This window comes from Maniola hyperantus, chromosome 25, assembly GCF_902806685.2.
Source record: "Maniola hyperantus chromosome 25, iAphHyp1.2, whole genome shotgun sequence".
Classification (NCBI taxonomy): Eukaryota; Metazoa; Arthropoda; class Insecta; order Lepidoptera; family Nymphalidae; genus Maniola; species Maniola hyperantus.
This window is the reverse complement of record NC_048560.1, coordinates 5,052,089-5,068,661: the sequence shown is the minus strand read 5'-3', so window position 1 is coordinate 5,068,661 and position 16,573 is coordinate 5,052,089. Positions and strand designations below refer to the sequence as shown.

Sequence of the window (16,573 nt, the reverse complement as noted above, 5' to 3'; positions counted from 1 at the left end):
TAAATCACTATGCTTTAACAGTGAAGGAAAACATCGTGACGAAACCTGCGTGCCTGAGAGCTCTCCATAATGTTCTCAAAGGTGTGTGAAGTCTGCCAATCTGCAATTGGCCAGCGTGGTAAACTATGGCCAAAACCTTTCTGACTCTGAGAGGAGATGGGTCAGAACTCGGTTTTTATAAAAAAGTCGAACATTTTTCGAAAAATCCATGTATTTATGCGCGTCTATGTGTTGAGTCGATTAGGTTGCTCGCGAGTGTAGTTTTTGGAAAGCAACAACCTATAGGAAGACTAGCTTATGCTCGCGACTTCGTCCGCGTGGACTACACAAATTTCAAACCCCTATTTCACCCTTAGGAGTTAAATTTTCAAAAATCCTTTCTTAGCGGACGCCAACGTCATAATGGCTATCTGCATGCCAAATTTCAGCTCGATCCGTTCAGTAGCTTGAGCTGTGCGTTGATAGATCAGTCAGTCAGTCAGTCAGTCACCTTTTTTTTTATATATTTAGATAAACTATCTGATCTAATCACTAGGAAACTCCTCATCTAAAGCAGAATTTAAGTGCAAGGTGCTTTTAAGCTTCGGATCGTGCCTTCACGCTAATCCTGACAACTTAGCACAGTTGACCCTTTGAAGCGAACTTTAATAGTTTACATCAGGTTTCAGTATTCGATAGAGTTATTTGAAACCATTAAATTCTGGATAAGGATATAACGATCAAATTTTTAGATTATATAAAGGTAATAATTGTAAGGGTATATTCAGAGTCCAGTACTCATCCATCGTGATATTTTTAAACGTTACAATTTTCAAATCTATCTTCTATCTACTTACATAATATAATTACCTACTCTAATAATTTTCATAAAAATACTCACTAATATTATAAAGTCTGTCACTCACTCAGTTAGTCACTAATATTATAAACTAGCTGATGCCCGCGACTTCGTCCGCGTGGATTTACGTTTTTCAAAATCCCGCGGGATCTCTTTGATTTTCCGGGATAAAAAGTAGCCTATGTGTTAATCCAGGGTATAATCTATCTCCATTCCAAATTTTAGCCAAATCCGTCTAGTAGTTTTTAAAGTAAAAAAAAAAAAAAACATACAAACTTTCGCCTTTATAATATTATAGTCGGGATGGCAGTTTGCATTAAACTCATGCCCCTTTGGTTTCTACACGGCATCGTACCGGAACGCTAAATCGCGTTGTTACTGTTTGTTAGACACTGAGTTAGCGAATCACATAGCAGTTCTTACTTCTTACATTGTTACCAATTGTTACATCTGTGATTTGACAAACACATAAATCGTTTAGTTTACTACCCATCAAGCAGCGGAGGCGGATAACGTGGACAAAGTTGCTGGAATCTTTGTTTATGATACGATTACACCTAACGAGTACAGTGGCGAGTCAGTGTCCTCGGCCGAGTACTCGGTTGGTATAAACACTAATGGTACGATTACACCTACCGAGTTGTGAAGCGAGACAGTAAAATGTCACTCGGCCGAGACAGTGCTGTGGCTGAGAAATTGTGGCGAAATCGCACTCGTTAAGTGTTTATACCAACCGAGTACTCGGCCGAGGACACTGACTCGCCACTGTACTCGTTAGGTGTACCATTACGAGTGCTCGGCGCAATTTCGAAATACGTATAAACGGCCACCACAGCACTGTCTCGGCCGAGTGATATTTTACTGTCTCGCTTCACTACTCGGTAGGTGTAATCAGCCCATAAGAGTTAGAATAATATACAGGGTGTAATTAGAATGCTGAATGAATGTAATGTTAAATTAGAATGAAGTGGCAATGGGCAGGGCACATAGTTCGTACAACTGATAGACGTTGGGGTCCCAAGGTGCTGGAATAGCGAACTCGCACTGGAAGACGCAACGTTGGAAGACCCCCCATTTGGTGGACGGACGACATCAGACGAGTCGCAGGGAGCCGCTGGATCCAGGCAGCGCAAGACCGTGGCGTGTGGAAGTCCCTACAAGAGACTTATGTCCAGCAGTGGACGTCTATTGGTTGATGATGATGATGATGACGATGATGAATTAGAATGCTAGCGAAAACTTAGCATTATTATTATACTGCCTAAGCACAATCCAATACCAATAACTTATGCCTGTAGTTTTAGCGATTTCATATTTTTCAAACCCGCAATGGCACCTATCTACGCAGCGTTTGTTGACCTTTAGCGTTAGTCAGATGTTTTATTCATGATACATTGCAAACTTTTAAAAGATTCAAGATTTTTCAATTAATTTTTACATTACCTATCAGTAATTATCAATTCACCAGTCTTCGTTTTTGCTAGCGTTCTTACAACATGCTGTATATTTCAGTGGCAAAAATAGCCTCCCAAATGACAAAGAATACATAAATAATGTGAAAGATAAACAGTGAAATGGGAGAGAATAACTACAAAACATTCCCCCAGTTTACGACCGTTAAAAGTAAAACTGTTATTTGCTACCGCTATAAAGCGGACGAATAACCGGACAAACGTGTAATCCTTAATTCTATACATCGTGTGGAAGAAGCGAGAATCTGAATGGTGGATCGCTACATTCGAGATAATTAAGTAATCTTCCTCATTCCTCTCCTCTTTTTGCTCGTACCTATCTACATTTTGCTAATCGTCTATAGCGAATATTGAAGTGAAAACTTCTTTTTGCGATGGTTAAAAACTTCAAGATCACGTCATCGACATGCTAATGTTATTATAGTAGATATATCTGTACATAAAAGTATAATAAATATTATATATACCTACCTAATAGATAATTAAGTAATCTTCCTCATTCCTCTCCTCTTTTTGCTCGTTTGCTTCAAGATCACGTCATCGACATGCTAATGTTATTATAGTAGATATATCTGTACATAAAAGTATAATAAATATTATATATACCTACCTAATAGATAATTAAGTAAATTTCCTCATTCCTCTCCTCTTTTTGCTTGTACCTACCTACATTTTGCTGATCGTCTATAGCGAATATTAGCGCCTTTATGCTATGCTATATACACAGTACTTATATCCAAACTGACAAACCTTTTCCAGATGTGTTTCTTGAGACGTAGTTTTTAAAATCTGAAGCAAAAAAAAAATGAAGAATTAACACAAAGTTTAACACGACTTACCATTAAAAAAAATTACTGAAAAAATTTAAAGAGCGAACAGGAAAAAAATGGAGGAGGCCTACACTCATAGAGAGTTACATAACATTAAATCAAATAATACATATAAATAATAACAAACTATGGACAGAAAATAAAAGTGTGTGTAAATGACTTTAAGAACCATTATACAAACCGTGGCTACGAACGAAACGGCAGGCCAGCGTCGGCCGTCATGCGTCACATACCCGTATGCTTACAATATTTTGACGTCCTTGATAAGTACCAACTGAACTTGGCTCATACACATTTATGTTTTGGTGGGATACATACTATTACCAAAAACAACATAAGCATTCAATTAATACTACCAACAAACCCTTAAGTTTAAGCCTCTAATTATTCGGCGTTGAAATTGTAGGATAAGAAATAAGAATGGATGTTCTAATAATTTTGAATTTAAACTTTATCAGTCAAGTTTTAAAGTCCAATTTCAAAGAGAGCTTAGTTGTGTAGATTGGAGAATTGAAGATAAATGAACAGCCTTTGTTGAAAGTAAGTATAAGCTGGATTGTAGGCCTATGGGGATTACTGAAACTGGGACAGCTCATATTATTCTTAAGAAAAACGAGTTGGTAAGTCTTGATAGTAGGAGAGCCCAAGATGCTTAATAGGGATTTACTCGAGCGTCGTGGGGACCTATTGGGTTGTGAAAGGTGCTAAAAAGAAAAAAAGGTTATTTGATGTAACCCCTTTCACTGGTGGGGAGAGCGCGTACAGGTTTTCAAAAATGTAAAAAAAAAATTTACAAAGAAATACTCCAGCGCTTTCGATATCAATAGTATATAATGTGCCCCACGTGTTTTTTATCGCTAAAATATTTATCTGCCGATTTTCATGGTGGGGGTGGTCGTACGAAGGTGTAAAAGGGAGCGCTCCATCTTGTCTGCATTATCACTTCCCACCAGGTCTAATTGCAGCCAAGCGCGAGTTTATAAATTTAAAAAAAGAAAAGAAAAAAGATAATAGACCCATAAAATATTTATCGAGCGCATCAGATATTGAGAAGGGATGTTAAGTAAATCTCAAGTAGCTCCTATTCAAAAAACTGACGATTTGGACGCAACCAAAAGTCATGGCCGATTTTTAAAACTTTGTCACTCTCCCATTTCCTTAGGTCACGCTCAAATTGTCAGATCGATGAAATGCTCACTTTTCTGCATCTAATTAACTTACCTTGTCTTAATCTGACGCGCTCGAGTAAATCCCAAAATCCCTCTTGGGCTCCCCTACCATGAGTGAATGGAAAAGTTTTCTAATAATAATATTTCGCCTTGCAGACATATCTCCTGAGGAAGGTGTGATCAAAAGGAACGTGCGTAGACGAGTTTTACATCTTAACATTTCAAAATTGGTATGAAACTTTTGAAATGTGGGTATACAGAACAATGTTGAGAATCTCTTGGGTACAGCGTGTCAAAATGCAACTGTACTACAAAAGCAAGCTGTGATAGCCTAGTGGTTAGGACGTCCGCCTTCTAATCGGAGGTCGGGGGTTCGATCCCGGGCACGCACCTCTAACTTTTAGGAGTTATGTGCGTTTTAAGTAATTAAATATCACTTGCCTTTAACGGTGAAGGGAAACATCGTGAGGAAAATACATTCTCAAAGGTGTGTGAAGTCTACCAATCCGCACATGGCCAGCGTGGTAAACTATGGCCAAAACCCTTCTCACTCTGCGAGGAGACCCGCGCTCTGTAGTGAGCCGGCGATGGGTTGATCATGATGATGATGATGACTACAAAAGCTAAGCAAAGAACTTGTAATTCTGAAGACCATAAAAGTGCGTAAGTTGGAGTATTTTAGCCACGTTATGAGAAATAGCAAATACGACCTCCTTCAGCTCATTATTCAGGGGAAGACCACCAGGCCGTAAAAGGACATCGTGGCTAAAGAATTTACGCCAATGGTATGGGAGCGTAGATTTCGAGCAGCAGTGTCCAAGGTGCAGATAGCCCTAATGATTGCCAACCTCCGATAGGCGACGGCATTTCAAAAAGAAGAAGTTTTAAGTAAATATGGATCAACTCTACTGCTAGTATATTGAAAAATCTTTATGTAAATATATTCAATCCTTTCTCGCAAAATGATTGAACCGTCTCGAATAGTTTCAAGTCAAGCGACAGATGCTCATGAATAGAAAGATAACTTACAGACGCTGCGGTACATTCAGACCAATTCAATCGCAAACGTAAACTGAATCATCTTGACTGCACTTGAATCTTGACTGCATTTGAAAATGGAACAAAATTTTATGAATTACTAAACGCTGCCCTCGACGCTTAAGTTTTCGTTTTTTTTTTTAATCTTTTGGGAACTTTTTTATTTTCCGTAATCCAAAGTACAAGTCCCGAAAATTGCTATTGCGCTGGAACCATTTCTCATTAACATCGAAATGACGTCATTTTAACGTTATTTGACGTATATTTAAGTAACAATATACCGTCAGCTCAAAACTTCAGTCTAGTGCTGACGTCACTAAAATGGCGATCACGCGCATTAGCAATTTGCGGGACTTAGAGACTATTTCCTTTCCCGGTGTACAAGCTATCTTTGTACAAAATTTTGCTAAAACCGTTTCACGGATGGACTGTAAAAAGCTAGCAGACAGACAGACACACTTTCGCATTTATAATGTAAAGTAGGTACCTATAGACTCTTTATGTAAATGTATTCAATCCTTTCTCGCAAAATGATTGAATTCCAAGTCAAGCGACATCAGACCAATTTAATCGCAAACGCAAACTAAATCGCCTTGACTGCACTTGAATCTTGAAATGTTTTTGACTGCATTTGAAAATGAAACAAAATTTTATGAATTACTAGACGATGCCCTCAACGCCACCCGCTTAAGTTTTCGGATTTTTTTAAAATCTTTTGGTAACTTTTTTATTTTCTAAAATCCAAAGTAGCCTATGTTCTTCCCTTGTATACAAGCTAAATTTCTACCAAAATTCGTTAAAACCGTTTCACGGATGGACTGTAAAAAGCTAGCAGATAGACAGACACCCTTTCGCATTTTTAATGTAAAGTACCTGTACCTATTCTTTTATGTAAATGTATTCAATCCTTTCTCGCAAAATGATTGAATTCCAACTCAAGCAACAGATGCTCATGAATAGAAAGATAACTTATAAAGAGCTGCGTTACATTTAGACCAATTTAATCGCAAACGCAAAGTGAATCATCTTGACTGCACTTAAATCTTGAAATACTCTTGGCTGCACCTGAAAACTGAATATAATCAACTAGCTGATGTCCGCGACTTCGTTTGCGTGGATTTAGGTTTTTAAAAATCCTGTGGGAACTCTTAAATTTTCCGGGATAAAAGCCTGACGCCTATGTCCTTCCCCGGGATGCAAGCTATCTCTGTACCAAATTTCGTCAAAATCGGTTGAACGGTTGAGCCGTGAAAATCATCAGCGGGCATCAGCTAGTGCACTTTAGTTAAAAAACCGCCCAAGTGCGAGTCAGATTTGCGCACCGAGGGTTCCGTACAACAGTCGTAATTTTTGCACGATAAATCAAAAATTATTATGCATAAAAATAAATAAAAACTGTTTTAGAATGTACAGGTCTTCCTTTTGCCTTTTCATATTATACCCTACTTGGTACCTATAGTTATCTTACTTTGAAAGTTGAAAATACTAATTATTTGTTCATTAACACATTTTGACAGACAACAAAGTGATCCTATAAGGGTTCATTTTTCAGTTTGAGGTACGGAAGCCTAAAAAAGAAATAAAAAAAGACTTCTTTTTAACTTGGAAAATCTAAAAGTTCTCACGGGATTTTAAAAACATAAATTAACGCGGATGAAGTCATGGGCACCATATCCTCCACCAACCACATAAATCAAGAATCGTTGAACCGGAATTTCAAACGTTTCAAACAGTAATTTCCCCGTATTTTCGACTTTGACAAACGGTTCGTCACAGATGAGACTCGTCAGTCGTCACTCGACGATTGTCAACAGCTATCCATCCAGGGGGTGGCAACTTTGTATGGGGCCGTTGCAGACTTTTTTATGGAATCATTTAGAATGAAACAAAGAAATTCTTTGTCTCATTCTAGACTTCAAAGTCAGAGACAAAGTTTCAAACTATAAACAACTGGCAACTATCTACTCTATGGTACGTTTGTTTTTAGGTTGTTGGTTTAAATATGAAAGTTTTCTTTCCCAACAGTTGTGATAAATTTGTATTTTTTTAGTTGTATTTCATGTGGTTTAGTGTTTTTGCTTCTATTTTTCTCTCCCTGTTAGCTTGAAGAAACTCGCAGCAGTGTGATTGAGACTAGAGAAAAATAAGAACAGTGACTTATTGTTTGGTGACTCTTTTCGTTTGTAAGATTAAATTTATCATGTCTGATAAATATAGAAAGCGTGTTAAGTGCTGTGCATCGGCTTTCGACCCAACACTTACTATCCACTCTTTACCAAGAGCCGGAAAGGCATCTAATTATGCAAGGTAAATATTGTCGTGTCCCTTAAGTACCAGCTGTTCTTTTTATCTACAAACCGGCTAAAGAAGTCAGAAACGCTGGTGTTTTTGATATTTTGGTTTATTATATAGTATTATTATAATGTTTCAGACTTCGAATTTGGGCAGAATATTGTTTTGCCAATGTAACTGAGTAGGTGTTGAAAAGCTTGCACACCAGCAGTGTGCCTGGCTCACCAGCAGAAACATTGCAACAACATTCAATTTCAGTGGTATGTACCTAGTAACTATTCATTTCTATTGCAATTTGTAAAAAAATCTCAGAAAAACATCAATTTTGTTCATTTTGCCTCATTTTAGAACCTGTCCTAATGTGCCTATCTTGTCTCTGCCAGCAGACACATCACAACAACATTTAATTCAGTTGGTACATAATATAAATTTCTATTGCAATATGTACCTACTTAACACATTCTCAGTAGATAAACCAATATATTGATTTTGTGTATTTTGCCTTATTCCAGGAACAGTCAGTGTGGCTTCCACAACCCACTAGGTACCAAATGTGCCTATCTTATCTCGGCCACCAGATACATCACAGTGGTATGTAATATAATGTTTCTATTGCAATTTTTTATAAATCATCAGTTAAAAAAATATAATAATTTTGTGTATTTTGCCTTATTTCAGGACCTGTCTGTGCTTCCACAAACCACTACTAAATATGCCTATATGCCTATATTGGTTCTGTTCATTATTCTATTTATGATATATTGAATAAGTAGTTCTTGCTATGTAACATTCCCTAGTTTGAAAAACATTTCAGTATTAGATCTTTAATAATAATTAATCTGTTTAAAAGATAATAATTCTATTAAGATTTATTACTGTAATCCAACTTTGGTTTAACTATAACCTGTTTTTGTAATTTCTTCATTATGTATGCTGTGGATTATGACGTATTTGTAATAAAACACTTTAAAAGTACATTTTTTTTACTTCATCTAATAGCTTAGAAAAAAAATGAGTAAAAACATAACTTAAATCTTTGTATGCTTTTCACAGTATAATATAAAAATTTATTTCTAAAAATTATAGCATTTTAAAAAGTTTTTACTTGTTTTATTCCAGTTTTGTTATGACCGCTTTTCAATCGCCATAAATAATAATCTTTAACTGTGGAATAAACTCCTCGGTTAAAGATTATTTGGCGATTGAAATGCGGGCCTAATATAGAAAAAAAAAAAAACAATACGGGGTTCGTAATTTCGCGCCAAAAGTTTAATTCTATGGAATCACTAATAGATGGCGTGACGGTGCACAGTCTGCACTTTATTTGTATGTAGTTGGGCTTCTTCTCCTGGAGTAAATGTGTTCTGTGTATCCATCGCTCCAAGAGTAAGGGCTAGAGATGGACCATTTCACAGGTAGCATGTGAAAAATCACGTGAAATAAATATAACACTTGATGTCTTATTAAAAGTAGCATGTGAAAAATCACGTGAAATAAAATATATAACACGTCTTGATGTCATACTATAAAGTACCATGTTAAAATGACGTCAAATAAATGTAAAAAGAAATTTTTCTTTTTACATTTATTACCTTATTACATTTTTATACCGTTTTAGAATGTACAGGTGAAGACCTTTCATATTATGATAGCCCACTTGATATAGTTATCTTACACTGAAAGTTGAAAATAGCAATATTTGTTCATGAACACATTTTAATTTTTTTCTTGTGATGTAACTTCAAATCCACGGTTTTTAGATTTTTCCCCTCATGTCTGCTATAAGACCTACCTATCTGCCAAATTTCATGATTCAAGGTCAACGGGAAGTACCCTGTAGGTTTCTTGACAGACCGACAGACAGACAACAAAGTGATCCTATAAGGGTTCCGTTTTTTCTTTTGAGGTACGGAACCGTAAAAAATAGCAAAAAATTTATACTTGCTGGTGGAATAACTTGTGACGTACTTTACCGATGTCCTTCTCAGTTGAAACACATAGTACTATCCTGATTGCAAGTGATTTCCGCTGTACCTCCCCTGGCACAAATCTTATTCACAGTTCAATTTCATTCCCCTGCATTCGTGCTTGCAAATGTAGGTAGTTGTTCTGTATCAGATTCTACCTACATTCAATTTAGCCGTGAATGTAAATGCAGGAAGCTCGCTTCCTATGTGCTTACACTGGAGGTGTTATACGACACAGAATCTTCATCATCATGATCAACCCATCGCCGGCTCACTACAGAGCATTAGGATATATTCAATCTTTTTTTAGTATCCGTACCTCAAAAGGAAAAACGGAACCCTTATAGGATCACTTTGTTGTCTGTCTGTCTGTCTGTCTGTCTGTCCGTCTGTCTGTCAAGAAACTTACAGGGTACTTCCCGTTGACCTAGAATCATGAAATTTGGCAGGTAGGTAGATCTTATAGCTGACATTTGAAGAAAAATCTGAAAACCGTGAATTTAGGGTTAGATCACACAAAAAAAATTAAATTGTGGTCATGAACTAATGATTAGTATTTTCAACTTTCGAAGTGAGTGACTATATCAAGTGGGGTATCATATGAAAGGTCTTCACCTGTACATTCTTAAACAGATTTTTATTTATTTTTATGCATCATAGTTTTTGAATTCTCGTGCAAAATGTCGAAAAAATACGACTGTAGTATGGAACCCTCATTGCGCGAGCCTGACTCGCACTTGACCGGTTTTTTTTTAAATAAAAATGGTGAGCAAAAGTGCAGTGGATCACCTGGTATTAGGTGATTACTGCCGCCCAAGAGCAATTGCAGTACCAGAGGAACCACCAATGCGTTGCCGGCATCGATGTATGGCCACAAACAACCTTTTTTCAGAGCTGGATCTGTACAGATACAGATCTTACCTATGTAGAATCTGGCTATTCGGGACGATTTACAATACATTTTTTAACATTTTGACTGACGTTAGAAATACCATTAGCTAAAATAAACCAACTAACATTAGAATTTTAATAAGAACTGTCAAGTATCCATCTTCATCAGATATAATAGGTATAAAGAACTATAAAAGCTGTATAATTCCAACAAATCCGTCAGACAAGGGTCCAAGTCCCAAGAGTGGCAGTAATTGTACTTAACTTCGGATTTAAGACGCTTTAAAATTTAAAACAATCGTATTAGAAATTAGAATACCCGTTTATCTTAAGCTGGGTACCTACAGAGTAAACGAGAGCAAACGTAAGGTAAAATATTTTATTTTTTATTTTTACCTATATCCCGGATAATCAAAGAGTTACCACGGGATTTTCAGAAAACCTAAATCCACGCAAACGAAGTCGTGGGCAGCTAGTAATATTATAACACTACTAGCTGATACCCGCGACTTTGTCTCTCATAGATTTTCCGGGATAAAAAGTAGTCTATGTCACTCTCCAGGTCTTTATCTATACCGATGCAAAAAATCACATCAATCCGTTGCACCGTTGCGACGTGAATTGAAGGACAAACCAACAAACAAATACACTTTGCTGCACACTGGCTAAGGTTTGGAATACTCTTCCGCGATATGTGTTTCCTACAAATTACAACCCGGGTATCTTTAAAACAAGAGTGAATAGGCATCTTCTAGGTAAACGCGTCCCATCTTAGGCCACATCATCACTTCCCATCAGGTGTGATTGTGGTCAAGCGTATACCTATCAATCAATCAATACTTATAATAAAACTGTAACAGGTCAAATTCTGTACATTGAAGATATTTTGAATTTTTTTTTTCGAGGGCACTCTATAATCGATACTGAACCCAAAACTGTAATTTTTTTCATTTTTGTCTGTCTGTCTGTCTGTCTGTATCACGGCCGCGCATCACGCTGAAACTACTGAATGGATTCCAATCATCAATACTTATAATAAAACTGTAACAGGTCAAATTCTGTACATTGAAGATATTTCAATACTTATAATAAAACTGTAACAGGTCAAATTCTGTACATTGAAGATATTTTGAAATTTTTTTTTCGAGGGCACTCTATAATCGATACTGAACCCAAAACTGTAATTTTTTTCATTTTTGTCTGTCTGTCTGTCTGTCTGTCTGTCTGTCTGTCTGTATCACGGCCGCGCATCACGCTGAAACTACTGAATGGATTCCAATGAAACTTGGTACGATTTGAGGTCATACTATGAGGAAGAATATAGGATACTTTTTATCCCGAAATTCAGCATGGTTCCCGTAGGAGAGGGGACGAAAGTTAAAATGTATACTGAGTTGTAATTCATTAACGCGTAGTCCGATTTCATTCATTCTTTTTTTGTTAGAAAGGGGATATTTTAAAGACTTATAATAAAACTGTAACAGGTCAAATTCTGTACATTGAAGATATTTTGAAATTTTTTTTTCGAGGGCACTCTATAATCGATACTGAACCCAAAACTGTAATTTTTTTCATTTTTGTCTGTCTGTCTGTCTGTCTGTCTGTCTGTCTGTCTGTATCACGGCCGCGCATCACGCTGAAACTACTGAATGGATTCCAATGAAACTTGGTACGATTTGAGGTCATACTATGAGGAAGAATATAGGATACTTTTTATCCCGAAATTCAGCATGGTTCCCGTAGGAGAGGGGACGAAAGTTAAAATGTATACTGAGTTGTAATTCATTAACGCGTAGTCCGATTTCATTCATTCTTTTTTTGTTAGAAAGGGGATATTTTAAAGATTGTTCCGTAAATATTTCAAGGTCATCGGTTTTTAACCGACTGTCAAAAAGGAGGTGGTTCTTTTTTCTACATCGATTTTTTCGAGGTTTCTGGCCCGATTTGCAAAATTTTTTTTAAATCAACAAAAAAAGTTTACGTCGTGGTCACATAAAAAATTCTGGATTCAACTCCTTAATCCTGATGCTGCAGGGTTACTGCCCGCCTGGGTTATCAAGATTCAGGAAGTGTTCATAGTGAATTCATATTGTAGGTACCAAGCAACGACTTTATTCTCAGACTTCAAGTCTCAACTCCTCAACCCTGATGATGTAGGGTACAGCACTCCTAAACTATAATGTTTCAGGAACGGCGGATGATGCAAAATTATTTTAGGTACCAAGCATAGGCTACATCACTGAACTTCGGATCCTAACTCCTCAATCCTGATGCTGCAAAGTACTGAAGTCCTAAATCGTGGGGATTTTAGAATTTCTGATAGTGAATTGATATTTTAAAAAAAATTATAAAATTTGAATCGACTGTTAGGCGAAACGAAGTTCGCAGGGTCAGCTAGTAATGAATAAAAATAAAAAACAAAAAAACTTTCGCATTTATAATAAGGGTACTGATAGATCTCAGCCTGCGAGAGCCTGCCTGCGGGACTCGGAAGGAAAATTAAACTCATTAGCGAACGTTGATTAACTTGAAGTTAAAGTTACGTACGCCCTTTCACTTTGTTTGCTTCGCGGCAACGTTCCGCTAAGCAGCTTCGCAAGTTTCAAATTATGCAACTCGCTTTAATTAAAACTGGCAACTTTGTCTACTTTGCGAGTCCTTTCAAACAATTAACTATTAAGTCAAGTAATTGGCACTCTTAAACAACCCCTGATATCACTATATCACTACCCATATTATAAATCTTAAACTATGTACTGGACGGCTCGGGCTGAAATCCGCTAAGAAAGGATTTTTGAAAATTCAACTCCTAGGGGTGAAATCATGAAATAGGCTAGTGTGAGTATATGTTAGTGATGACTTATGAGTTATGCGATATCTGTCAACATAAAGACTTTTTGAAACTATTTGGCATACCGTTGAAATTGGTATAGGTACCTACTAAAAATTACCGCGTGCCGCCACTGTGCCAAAGTAAATAAAGCTTAGTTTTCTTTCTAGTTTTGGGTCATCGAAGTAATATATAAGTCAACTAGCTTTTGCCCGCGACTTCGTCCGCGTGGACTACACAAATTTCAAACCCCTATTTCACCCCTTTAGGGGTTGAATTTTCAAAAATACTTTCTAATAGCTATATGCATGCCAAATTTCAGCCCGATCCGTCCAGTAGTTTGAGCTGTGCGTTGATAGATCAGTCATTCAGTCACCTTTTCCTTTTATTTATTTAGATGTTTGGGTATTATTAAGAAAAACGCCGCGCCGCGGTTCTGCCGGTGTGCCTTGCGCCTAAAGCGAAAGCTCGTGGGCGGCCCACTAGCACTTTAATTGGTTTTGAAATGAATTCTCGTATTATTTATAGTATTTTATAACATAGAAAGCTATTCGGCCTTTTATCTCTAAGCGCGTTGATATACAAACGCCTGAAGCGTCCAGTTATATAGAATTCGTACAAATATTTATGTAATTTGATTTGTGTTTTGACGGTTAACATCTGGTTAAATTGATTCCGAGCAAAGTTGAATAGGAAAGTTTTCTTATCAACATAAACTTTTCTCTCTCGGCGTGGTGAGCCTAGGGTTGCCAACCGTACTCTAAAATCGTAGATTGAGTAAAAAAGCTAGATAAAGTACTGTGTAACCGCGTGTGAGATAGCGATAGCACGACGTAACGATGATTAACACGGCAATTACAATTGTTTAGTAGTCAATATTTGTATTTAACCGATCAACAATATTTGTATGAAACGTTTTTATGTGAAAACAAGTAAATAACTAATGAGAAATACAATGACGCCACGAATTCTCAAAGTTTGTTTTGCAAACTAAAGTTGTATTCCTTGAAAAAAATCGGTTACACGATAAGGGACAAAAAATAGGTAGCTGCGTCTCTGTTTATCACATTAGTAACTTTATCTGTGCTTTCTTTTTAGTGTGAATGAGAAAGCAAACGTTCCTTCGTCTAGCTTTTTTACTCAGTCTACGTCTAAAATAGAGTTTTGTACTATTTATATATATCACTCTATAATTTATAACACTAACTAGCTGATGCCCGCGACTTCGTTCGCGTGGAATTAGGTTTTTAAAAATCCCGTGGGAACTCTGATTTTCCGGGATAAGGAGTAGCCTATGTCACTCTCCCGGTCTTTATTTATACCCATGCAAAAAATCACGTCAATCCGTTGAAGACTTAGAGAGACATAGGCTACTTTTCAATTCGATCCGTTTTTTTTATGTATGTGCACCGTTTTTTCGAGTTCGAGATTTGCAATTTTTTTATCAAAGGGTTCCCATGGGATTTTTGAAAGTCTAAATCCACGCGTACGAAGTCACGAGCATCGGCTAGTACGTATATATGCGTATATATTCACCACGACTAAACGACATTCAAATTGTTTAATGTTTACCAAATTTCCGTAGAAACGTGATATTTAGCAGATCATTGTATAAACAACAGATTTGCTTTGAGATTACTAAATTGTTGTGCCAACAGGTCGGATTACGGTTTTGATTCAGTGAATTTCCGATAATGAGTTAGTTTCTATTCGCACTGCATTCGATACGAATCCGAGAAAATTCAGACATTCTAGAAATAATTTAATTGAATTATAATTCAATATTCGCATCGATATATATTCGGTTTTGAGACAACGTTATACGGCAAATACCAAAATTTCATACGCGTGGATTTAGGTTTTTGAAAATCCCGTGGGAACACTTTGATTTCCTGGGATAAAAAGTGGCCTATGTCGGAGTGACATAGGCTAGCTAGAATGACCTACTTACGCAACGTCCGTTGACTTCTAGCGTCAGTTAGCTGTTTTATTCGCAATATATCGTGAACTGTTTCAAAATATAGGATATTTTTGTTAGATTATTCCGTGTTTTTTTTTTGTGTTATCATATCAGTAATTAACACTAGTATCGCCTACCTTTGTTTTTGCTAACGTTCTGGTTACACCCTGTATTTAGCAATGTAACTAACGACATGGGGAAACAGTCACTATCAAAAAGTCAAATATAGTTCGGAGACAGAATCATAAATATGTAAAGTTCAATCTTCAGCGGAATTGCATTTCTGAATAGGAACTCGTACTCGCATGCTCGTGCCACAGAATTCAATTACGGTAATAGAAATAGTATTCGCCTGGCTGAGTTTATTGTAGACTTATTTTAGTAATTTTGACATTGGTTGGTTCTAGTGTACTAACCATAATATATTGAGTTACTGAGGAGCTGCTTTACGAAGCGATACAAAAATACCATAATGCACATAACCTGTACTATCTAAATATATAAAAGAGAAATACCACTCACTCATTGACTGACTGACTAATCACGAAATCTCAGAAACTATAAAGCCTACAAACTTGAAATTTGGAAGGTAGGTCTAGGACGTAGGTGTCAGCTAAGAAACGGTTTTGAAAAATTCCCCCCTAAGGGTGCGAAAGGGGGGGTCGAAGGTTGTATGAAAGTCCTATGTTTTTGGAGTTAGAGACGTGAAAATCGACATTTAGGTTATTAGCTTTAAATAATAAAAATCTGTATAATTCAATTTGGGAAATTCCCCCCTTAAGGGTGTTAAAATAGGGGGGCAATGTTTTTATAGAACAGTTTTAACAATTGTTATTTTTACTTGAAATTTGAAATGTAGGCTATTTCTAGGGGGTAGATATCAGATAAGAAAGGATCTAACTAAATTCCCCCCTAAGGGAGTAAAATGGGGGTGGAAGGATTATATGAAAATCCTACGTTTTTGAAGTTAGAGATATGAAAATTGGCATTTAGTGAGTAGGTAAGTGAGGCCGTTTGCAGCGGGAAAATTTCAGATCTCATGTGAAACCAGTACGCGGACGAAGTCGCGGGCATCTGCTAGTTTATTTATTATGTATTGTGACATAGCTGCCCGGGATCGAATCTCTGACCGAATAGAAGACAGATGTCTATCACCGTTTATTTCTTTACGTATTCTTATTACTAGCTGATGATTTAGGTTTTTAAAAATCCCGTGGGAACTCTATGATTTTCCAAGAAAAAACTAGTCTATGCCACACTGCAGGTCTTTATCTATACCCATGCAA

At 36.8% G+C, this 16,573-nt stretch overlaps 1 protein-coding gene and 1 long non-coding RNA gene across 5 annotated transcripts in view; one reads left to right on the top strand and one right to left on the bottom strand.

Annotated features, from left to right (window-relative positions):
• The window catches only part of SPR (Sex peptide receptor), a 196,747-nt gene that overhangs the window by 157,530 nt on the left and 22,644 nt on the right, over window positions 1-16,573 (bottom strand). The window contains exon 2 of one of the 3 annotated variants that reach the window (XM_069507218.1): window positions 3,061-3,099. The exons of 1 other annotated variant lie outside the window; for it this stretch is intronic. The gene's annotated coding sequence lies outside the window, so the exon portion shown is untranslated. Of the gene's footprint in view, window positions 1-2,781; window positions 2,861-3,060; window positions 3,100-16,573 lie in introns of those variants that run through there. One more of the 3 variants, XM_069507219.1, reaches the window with a different exon arrangement.
• Window positions 7,167-8,606, top strand: LOC138404100 (uncharacterized). Of its 2 annotated transcripts, XR_011238204.1 has the most exons (5): window positions 7,167-7,318; window positions 7,450-7,654; window positions 7,779-7,899; window positions 8,152-8,230; window positions 8,318-8,606. It is a non-coding gene; the product is annotated as an uncharacterized lncRNA (long non-coding RNA). The 2 variants fall into 2 exon arrangements; XR_011238203.1 differs by lacking the exon at window positions 7,167-7,318 and having other exon boundaries at window positions 7,329-7,654.